This window comes from Tamandua tetradactyla, chromosome 6 (genome assembly GCF_023851605.1).
Source record: "Tamandua tetradactyla isolate mTamTet1 chromosome 6, mTamTet1.pri, whole genome shotgun sequence".
NCBI classification, from domain to species: Eukaryota; Metazoa; Chordata; class Mammalia; order Pilosa; family Myrmecophagidae; genus Tamandua; species Tamandua tetradactyla.
In genome coordinates this window covers 177,277,639-177,288,252 of record NC_135332.1, presented here as the reverse complement: position 1 = coordinate 177,288,252, position 10,614 = coordinate 177,277,639, and positions in this window count along the sequence as shown.

Sequence of the window (10,614 nt, the reverse complement as noted above, 5' to 3'; positions counted from 1 at the left end):
TATATGGTGTGATATAGGGGGTCCATCTCTATTTTTTTTTTTTTTTTGCATATGCTCAACTTCCCTTTTAAAAGTAAATATTTTGTGACACTTTCTTTAATATCCAGATATCAAAATCATGGATAGCATGATCTACTTATACAAATAATTTTATGAAACTGCATATAATGCTCTAACTTTGGAGGGGGAAAAGGATCATGATTTATAATACAGTAATGTGTATTTCAACAGGCAAATACTTGGGCCTGACTACACTGGAAGATGAAACGAGGCTGTCAGATCACCTGTATCCATAAATAGCACATCATTTTGAATTCACAGAAATGCAGGCGGGCTCGGGTGTTTGCTGTGACTCACGACTGAGCAGCACTGCTCTGAGTGATGTGACTTTCCAAAACAGCAAACGGCTCTTGGAAAGATTCCGGACAAAACAGAACCCAAATTTCCCTTGATTTACACAGGTTTTACACCCGGCAATATTCGGGGTCTCTTTTGGAAGAGAAAAACCCCTTAGCTACAATAGAGCTAGATTCTGGGGTCCGATCATCATGATTATTAAAATCATTACTTTTAAAAGACGTTTACTTGGATGTCCCGTGGGGCATTCGGGATTTGTGTGAGGTGCAAGGCAGTCTTTGCTGCATGGTAACCAAGGAGCAGAGTTGGGGGCGCAGGTATGGGCTCTCAGTCACCAGACCAGGTGCGTTCCGGGGGGCTGGGGGGAGAGCTACAGAGAGACGACTAATGATAATGAAGATAGGAGCTGATACTTGTGTCGTTTTCACTATGTGCCAGGGACCGTGCAAATGCTTCCACTATGTTAACTCATTCAATCCCACAGGTTTGGTCCTGGTGTCTTCCCCATTTTACACTGGGGTTCAGTGTAAAGTGGGGACTTGTTCAGTCAGGTCCCACTGGAGGAGAGGAAACTGAGGCACAGGCGGGTTATGGGACTTCCCTGAGGTGTAGGGTGTTCAGTTCAGCACAGCAAACATCCATGAGCCCCGAGTGTGTGCAGACTGCACCAGGACCGGGAGTGAAGAGCTCGAGCTCGGGGTCCCCTGAGAGGGGTCCAGCCTGACCGCGCACCAGGGCCAGTGCTGGGTGGCCTGCCAGTGACACCTCAACTCCTCCCCCTCCCTCACGGGCTCTGCCTGCCCCAGCCCCGCCACCCCCTCTCAGTGGGACAGGCCAGGAGCTGCTCTCTCCCCTGCCTTTTCCAACCTTGTCCTCCTGTGCCCAGGGGGCAAAATGAGGCGCACATGTGTGGACCGACGCCCTCGCCCCGTGCCACCCACCGCCAGGGGCCCCAGGCACGGCCCTTTCCCGCTCACTCTGGCCCTGCCCGGCTGCACTCCAGCCCGCACGCTCCTTCCTTCCCCTCCTGGGCTGGGGTGGGGGGCAGTGAAGGGTGCCTGGCGCCCCGGTTGTGCCGTGGGCGGGCTGCGGGCTGCTTCTCTCTTCTCCAGACCTCGGCTCAGCAGGCGGGGCCTACTCTGAGTTCTCCCCTGAGGGGGGCAGGCCCGCCCAGCTCACCTGCTGTCCTCGCGCCCCTGCGAGACCCTTGTTACTTACCAATGGCGTTGTCTGCCGGCTCAACGAGCATGAAAGTTCCCTGAGGGCCAGCAGGCCATGTCCTGGGTGAGTTCTCAGTTCCTGGCATGAAGTGGGGTCTCAGTGTGAACAAGTTCAGTGGGTGTGTGAGAAATAAACTATTTCCTGCAGGACACCCTCCCACCCAAGCCCTAAGGTGAGGGTCAGCCTCCTTGCTTTGAAGTGAGCATCTGGAGCCCTGAGGGGGTGTCACTGCCCCCAAAACGAACTCCAGTGGGACTTAACCTGAACCCCAGATTTTCCCAGGGGTCCCCTCACTCCTATGGGGTCCCAGCCCCAGCCTGGGCAGGGAAATGTACTGCCGCAGGAGCAAGAGAGGCTTTGATGGTGCCCCTTGTGGTGCCAACCGGGGCGCTTCCTGGGGTGGATTCCCAAAGCCTGGCTCACCCTCTTCCCAGGAAAACTGAGGCACCCTCGGGCCACAGAGCAGGTGAGGCATACGTGCGTGTTTGGGACTCAATTCCCTCTACCAGCCCTGGAGGAGAACAGAGTCTTTGCAGCTTAGCTTTCCAGGCAGAGGTGAGAGGTACAGACAATAAATCCTGGGGTGCCTTGTCAGGTCAAGATCTGATTTCTAAAGGTCCACAGTTTCTTTGCTAGGTTTTGTAAAACTCTGGCCAGAGAGAAACTCCCAGAAGGCCAGGGTAGAGAGTGATGACGGTGGCTGAGACAGGGAAGCAGGAAACGGGCTGGGTAAGGAAGGAGACAGATGGAGTCAGCAGCCCTGGGGTCCCCTCCCCCACCAGCTGCCAGGCCTCCAGAACCTCAGTTTGCCTCATCGCAAAGGGGAGCAGGCCACAGCAAGAGAGAAGGATGGAGGCAGGCACTGGAGGGCAGTGTGCCCCTCCCCATTTTCCCTGGAGGGGGAACTTTTTAAAGTCCAGACCATGTTTTCTTTATTCACTGAGGGAGCATGTCTGAACATTGCTCTCTCTCATCTTAAGAAGGCAGCGTTCTGGTCCAGGAGTTGGGGAGGGAACTTAAAAATTCCCAAGCCAAGGCAACCTTTATGGGGTGAGGGCATGGAGTGGGGTGGAGGAAAGAAGCAGCCCTGTGCATTTTGCCCAGACTTGGTTGTTTGCAGAGTACTTTCACACTATCACAAACAACTTGGTAATATTATGTCTAATATATGCTTAACATACAGAAGCTCAGAGAGGTTAACTAGCTTGCCCCAGTCACACAGCAGCTACCAGGACTCAATGACGTCTTCTGAGTCCATACACTTCCCTCCTGCTCCAACAGTGATCCAAGGGCATTTGGACCCCAACTGACCAATGGGGAGGGGCTCTAGGGTTGGCCGAGAGCCTGGGAGTTCCCCAGATGGAACTTGAGCTGACTCCCCACACTGCTGCTCAATTCTCTTTGTGTTCTTGGGCAAGGCATTTCCCTCCCATGAGCCTCAGGCTCCACATCTGTAGAATGGGGTAATGATGCACACTGTGTATCAGCTGTGATGATTAAATGACATAAATGTACATACGGAGCTTAGCCCCGTGGCTGGCACAAACTCAGTGTTCTGTGAGAAGAAACCATCCTCAAGTAACACGCTGCAGAGGAGGGAGGGTTTAGGTCTCGACTCTGTCCCACGGCAGATGCAGCGGTGGTGGTGACAGCGATGCACTCCTAGGAGGGGAGCCCGGTTCTACCCAATTCTTATCAGAGACACTGTAACTCCCCCCCTTTGCCCTGTCCATGGGATGCGGATGTCATAATCACAAGGCTCATGTCATAATCGCAAGGCCCACTGTGAACCAGCACACTGCCAGCTCGTGTGTGGCCACTAAGACCAGATTGCTTGTGTTCAAACCCAAGCCCCTCCAGGGCCGAGAGGCGTGAGCTGGTGAAAGTTCTCTAGCCTCACTCTGTCTGTGCTGAGTCAGCTGTAAAAACACCTCATAGGGCAGTAGGAGAGCTAAGGAAGTGAACACGTGTGTTTCAAAAAAACTGGTCTTAATCTCCCACTCCTTTCTCCAGCAGAGAGCACTTGTACTTTCTCTTCTATTAGTGATTCCACCAAAAAAGCACATGCACCTATGGGGACCCGTGTGGCAGTGAAAGTTAATGCTCACCAGATATCTATGAGTTAGTTTGGGGTCATGTGACTATTTCCGGTGATTGGACTGTGAGCAGAAGTGACTTGGGTCGCTTGGAAGTCAATATGCCTCCCCTTTCCCTGCTGCAGCCACTTGCAGACCACGTCTCCCTACCGGCCCAGGGACAGGACAGTTGAGAGCAATCTGACCCAAATCTGACTCTGATGAGAACAAGATATAAGCTCTCACTATGTCCAGCCAATAAGATGTTGGGGCTTATTTATCATAGCTGCAGAGGCTAGCCAAGCCTGACTAATACAATGAAATAGTATAAATTTCTACTGGTGAAATTCCAGGTGCTGTGAATGAGATCACGTGGGTTTGGGGTTTTATCAGCCAGGATGCATGAGATCATGCTGCAGCAGACCCAAATCTGAGGGACTTCCAACAAGATGGTTTATTTCTTACTTACCCTATACGACTCCCCGAGGCTGGGTGAGAGCTCACAATATATGTTGTCCCGCTTTGGGATGGAGGCTGACGGGACCATTGCCATTTGCAAGGAGCAGCAGAGAAGCTGGTGCTTGGCGCACTGGCTCGCAAAGCTTCCATCTGCAAGGGCAGCCTGTCGTTCTGCTTGCACCTCATTCCCAAGCCTAGTCACGTGACCACATCTGGCCACATGCCCAACTCTAGCCTCCAAGGGCCAGCGACCCCAAATCTACCTTGTCCCTGGGAGGGGAAGGGAACACCTGGTGTGCAGCATAGTGAGAGCTTCTGAATTCTCACGGCTGAGGCCACCATTTGTTTTCCTTACCTCTCAGAGTTTAGCTCTTTTTTTTTTATCTGAGCCTTTCAGACAAGCCTCTTTAGACCAGTTGCCTCAGTTTCCCTAACTCCGTGATTTCTCTGCCTAAATCACCATCAGGGTGAAGGCTGTCCCCACACGTTTCCCTCTGTCACCAGGTGGTGACCTCCTCAAGGTCAGGGGCAGCATTTATTCCTGTTTCTCTGTTTTCCGAGCCCAAAGGGGCTATTCAGTAAGTCCTTTTGAATGAATGAATGGGTTCTTCTTGTTGCTGAGTGGTGTGCAGAGAAGAGTGCTTCCTATTAACCAACGGGATAAATCTGGTTAGACTCTGAGGGAGCGTTAAGTCCACCGCGGAGTTAAAACCCGGCCTTTAAGGGGCTGCCCTGACAGCTGTGCTGGGTGGGTGAAGGAGAGCCCCTGCAGGAATCGCTTTCTGAAAACGAAATCTAATTTAAACCTTCCCTGGGAGACCAGAGCTAGACGGGTCTGGTCTAGCTACATGCTCTTTACATTTCAAAATTCCAGGAGCCCAAATCCCAAATCCTCCCACAAGAGAAGGCTGAGCCTTCCAGCTACAGCGAAACTCTTCAAAGCGGGGTGCGTCCTTGCTCTCACCACTTCTTCCATCATGAAGCCTGCTGTCCCGGGGCTCGGTGTTTGAGGCGCCTGGAAATGTGTCTCAACCTGACCTGAATCTCTGCTCTCGCGGCGGGTCCGCTGTGGTTTCTGCAGAGGTCAAGAGGCTGGAGGCTGCTGCAGCTCTAGAGAGGAAGGACAGCACACCTGAGTCTCCGGGACAGAGTCCTTCCTCCAGCACCTTCCTGCACCTACCCGAGGACACAGCCCTGAGTGGGAGAGGGCTGTGGGTACAGCTTTGCTTTGTCCTTTTATTTTTAACCAGGGTAGAGAATTTCATTCATTCATTCATTCATTTATGCCAGAGGTATTTATTGAGCGCCTCACTGTTTTATGCATACAGGATCCGGTAGTCACGCCCTCATGCCATACAGTCTAGCGGGGACAGCAAGCAAGAGGCGAGCAGGCACAAGTGTTGCCTGCCATGGGGAAGTGAGGGAGATGCATGGGATAGAGAAAGAATAGGGGCCGGCATCTGGATACGGGGGCAACTGGGGAGCCCGCCGCTGCCAGTGCCCCAAGACCAGGAAGCCGCCAGCATGGCGGTAGGAGATTTCTGAGGCAGGGCATTTGTAGGGAAAGAGAAAATAAAATAACATAGGTTGAATAGTTACTATGTACCAGATTTTGAATCTACAGTATGTCCTTTATTCATTCTAAGAATGTTATGGGGTAGGGATTTTGTGCGGGTTTGAAGCTGTATGTACCCCAGAAAAGGCCTTGTTCTTTTAATCCATAGGGGGGACCTTCTGATTAGGTTATTCCAATTGAGAAGTGACCCACCCCATTGAAGGTGGATCTTTATATATATATATTATTTAATAAAACTAGCAATAAACTTAGAACCAACAAAAGGTGGGTCTTCACCCCCTTTTAGAAGCTAAGAGATGAGTTTAAGAGAAACCCACTGAGAAAAGCTGGGGAGAAGCTAAGAGAGGAGCCTCAGGAAACAGAGGAAGCCATTGAAGCCAGAAGCTGAAAGCAACAAAATCCAGGAGAGAAGGACCCAACAGACATCACCATGTGCCCATGTGACAGAGGAACCCCGGAGGCCGGCAGCCTGCCTTTAGAGTCCAGGTATCATCCTTTTGATGCTTTGAGTTGGACATTTTCATGGCCTAAGAACTATAAACTTATATGTTGATAAATCCCCATTGTAAAAGCCAACCCATTTCTGGTATGATGTATTTCGTTTGCTTTAGTAAATCAAAACAGATGATTTGTACCTATTTTACAGAGGAGAGACCCGAGGGCCAGGGGAGGCAGGTGAATTGCCAGAGTTTGCTCAGCTGGGAAGTGTGGGATGTGGGGTACAAACTCGGGTACCAGGGGACATCTGTGAGTTCTCAGCCCTTGAGGCAACCACGCAGCTTTGCTCATCACTTTGCTTCACTTCATTGACATTTGAACCTGATAATTCTGCTGTAAGTTCTGTCCTGCACATAGCAAGATGGTTAGCAGCTTCCCTGGCTTCTAACCATTGGGTGTCAGTAGCACCCTCTCCCCAGTCGTAACAACCTAAACTGTCTCCAGGCATATGTGTCCTCTGGACCCTCACCCCATGCCACCTGCTCTGGGAACCACTGGTCCAGGACTTATCTTGGGAGATAAATTTCTCATCACTGGAAGTTTAAGAGATGCTTCCTGCCCTCAGATCCCACTTACAATATGTTGATCCTCCAGATCAGTCCAGGTCTCTTCGTTCTGCTCCAGAAATGTGTAGTCATTCGCCATTGGCCATTTCCCAGGCCATAACCCTCAAGAACCTCAACCTGTCTGAAACTAGGTCATCTCACCCCAACGTCCCCTGGTGTTTCCTGTCTCTTCGTTCAGGCTAGAGGCCTCCAGGCATCCCAACTCCTCCCTCTTCCTCAACCCATCCTGAGCGACAGGTCCTGCCAATTGTGTCTTGGAGCAGTCCACTTCTCTCCACCCCATCAGGACCACCAGTTCCATTAGACATGCTGTGCCCTGCACCAGCATTTAGGGGGCCCGGTAGGGGCCCTGAACTTTATAGCTAGAGCACTGACCCACCCTGCTTCACTCACTAAAAGCCCCTCCCACCCATCCTCCCAGGACTTACCAGTCTCCTCAACCCATTGCGGCATCTACCCCAGCCTGTTGTCCACTGCCCTGCAGAGGCCCCCCGCTTCCCACAGCAGGGGGCCCAGCTCCTGGTCTGCAAGGCCTGGCCTCCACCGGGGCCTCCAGCCTCCTCTCCCATGGGCCTCTATAGCTTCGGCCGTTTGCAATTTCTTTACTGTGTCATGCTCTCTCACGTCCAAGGCCTGCCCATGCAGTTCCTTCTGCCCCTACCTCCAACTTTTCACCTGATTTCACAATCTTACTCCTATTCAGACTGTAGCATTCAGCTTAATTTAAGATCTCTACCTCCATGAAATCTTCCCCATCCCCCTGTCCCCCCACCTCCCCAGGTGCTTGCAGTATGAAATCTCAGACCACACCAGCGACTACACAAACACATTGGAGGGTAAAAGGTGTGACCAACCCGTTTCTAGCACTGAGTACGCACTCAGCCAATACTTAAAGACAATGAACGATAACCACAGCTCTTGTCTTTGTAAGCTCATATTTGGTGACAGACACTGGGACACATGGTCTGCACACATGAGGTCTCCACAACAACCCACATGTGTAGGAAATAGTGAATCCATTGTATGGATAATGAGACTGAAGCTCATGTCTTCCTCTAATAAAAGAGGACAATCTCTATACGCAAAAGGTACACTGTAGAAGGGGAAACTGGAACAAAACAGTAATGAGACAACTTTTTTACCTATTTGAGATTGACGAAAATTTTTAAAAAACTGACATTCTGTTGGTGAGCCAGAGTGGACATGGAGACATGGCTGGTAATGTAAACACCCGAATGTAAACTGGTACAAACTTTATGGAGGGAAATTGGGCAATACAATCAACATTATAAAAGCATGTACCCTTTGAAACAGCAGCCTCACTTCTGGGAATTTATCCAACTGATAAACTTGCCCAGTTACTAAGCGACATACACTATTGCAAGATAGTTTGTAGTAACAAGTTGGAAACACACCTAAAGGCCATCAAGAGAAGATTAATCAAATATACCTAGTAATCGATTTGAGGGAATTATATACAGATGTCCAAAAGAAGGAGGACATTCTTTTTGTAGCATAAAAAAAGCTTCAAGGACATATTGTTACTTGAAATAAGTAAGGTGCAAGGCAGTGTATATAATCTGCTAAATTTTTGGCAATAGAAGTGGGGTAATTAGCATAAATATGCACCTGTGTTTGTGTTTTCTGTGGAAGATCAAGTCTAAGAGTAATAACAGTGGCTATTGTGGTGGGGGCAGGGAATTCCACGGATGGGAGACAGAAATGGGAGTAAGAAATATTCCTGTGCACCTTTCTCCCTATTCAAAATTACTTAACATTGAAGCACACTGACAGACATTGTTAGTTCAGAGACAGAACATAGAAGAGGCACAGGTCAGAAGGAACAGACATTGTTAGTTCAGAGGCAATATACAGAAGAAGAGGCGCGGGTCAGAGGGGACCAACGACTACTGGCTCCAACAATGAACCTGCTAAGGCCTCTCGGATTCTTGGCCAGAAGGGGAAGGGGTGGTGGACCTGCTTTTTCTAGCAGGTCTTATGACTCCTGACTCTGTTAGAATAAGTAACCCCTTCAGGGGCAGCCCAGAGTCAGCATCCTGCCCTGCCTCTACATGTAGAGAATGACTTTCTGAAGATGAGTCCATGAAGAACGTGCTTTTGACCTAGGCTGCTCTGACTGAGGCAAGACACAGGCATTTCCCAAGCACAGGGAGGCACCACCCAGCAGGCAGGGGTGGAAGCTGGCCAGGCCTGTGTCCCAGAGTCAAAGCCATATGGAGGCTTGAGGAGCTGTCTGGATAAATCAATCCCTTTCCTGTTCCCGACCTGGCGAAGGTAGAGGTAGATGGAAGCTTCTCTAAGGGTCCACCGTCAAGTGGCTCATTCCTTCCCTTTCCTCCATGGGAATACCACACAGCCAAGTAAAGGGGAGTGTGGGCCTCGGATCAGAGCTGGTGCAAATTGCAACTCTGTCACTTAGCAGTTGAATCAACTTTGGGCAAGCTACTTACTCTCTTGTAGACTCAGTCACTTGATCTGTAAAATGGGTATCTGTAAAATGTCTATCTTGCAAAGGTGTTGGGAGGGTCAAAAATAATGCGTGTGAAGTGCTTATCATTCTGTGCTCAGTTCTGGGGGATTTAAGAGGCAACGACCTGAACTTCACTCTCAGCCCTGCCTGGACTCTGCCTTCCCCAAGAAGAAACCTCTGAACTGTTATCTGGCTTTCATTTAGCTTCACCAATAACTTGATGATTATAGTCACATGGGCTAAGTTTAACCAGATAGTAAGAAGGGACTAGTTCAGGCATGGCAAATGTGTTGGCTCCTAGCACCGCTATGCTAAGCCCAGGGCAGGCTTTACTAGTTGATAAGACATGGCAGATTCTTACCATGTAGCCATTACCATCGATTGCCAAGTGGGAAGGAGAGATGAAATCCACGTATCAATTCTAGACAGGCCTCCAAAGCTACTCCACAATCTTGCTGCCTCTGAATTCTCAGATTCTATGAGGAATTTAAATTTGAAACACTTTAAAGTATTTAATTTTAAGAGAGGTACAATAGACTGCCCCTTCCAATGGCTTAATTGGCATTGAATTAGCGTTGAAGCCTATGTGTCTGGTGTGAAGAGGATCGCAGCAGGAGACAGAGCTTTCCTGCAAGCCCTGCTGCACCTGGAGAGGCTGTGACCTTGCATGAGCCCTGCCCCTGCGGGGCTCACCTCTAGTGGGGAGACTGCAATCTCAGATGCCTGCCCTACTCCACATGTGCTCTGGAAATAAATTCTGTTCCCAGGGTGCTTGGAGCAAGTTCTCTGTGGACTTACTGTGGGAAGGGAAGGAACAGATGCCATTTATTAAGTACCTACTATTTGCCAGGGAACCTGATACATTGTGTTTCATCTCTTCTTCTAAACCCTTTGAGGGAGGGGTTAATATCCCCATTGTACAGGTGATAAAATTAAGGCTCAGAAAGTTTAAGTGGCTTCTTCCCTAAAGTTGCAGAGCTGATAAGTGGATTGAGTGAATTTCTTGCCTGTTTAAATAACAGCTATGAGGCAGAACACTCTAAACCTGTCTGGCACCAGATTCTGATTTCCTACGCCCTGAAGAGTGGAAGCGTGTCTAGGGACTGTAGCATGGTGGAGGGTTCGATTTGGATGTGTCTGGTTTCACAGTTATGGCTTGCTTTGCTCTGATTCCTCCAGCAATGGAGCAGGCAGGCAACCAGCTCCCAGTGGGCACAGCCACCTTTCCAGAGAATTCCCCAAGCTGGCAAAGGCTCAAAGGCCACAGGAACTCTCTGCCTCCCGCCAATGACGGCTCAGCCAGGAGTCCCGGGGTATCCTGTGACAGGAAGTAAAGTATCTATATCATCCGTGTCTTCTGACAAAAGCTAG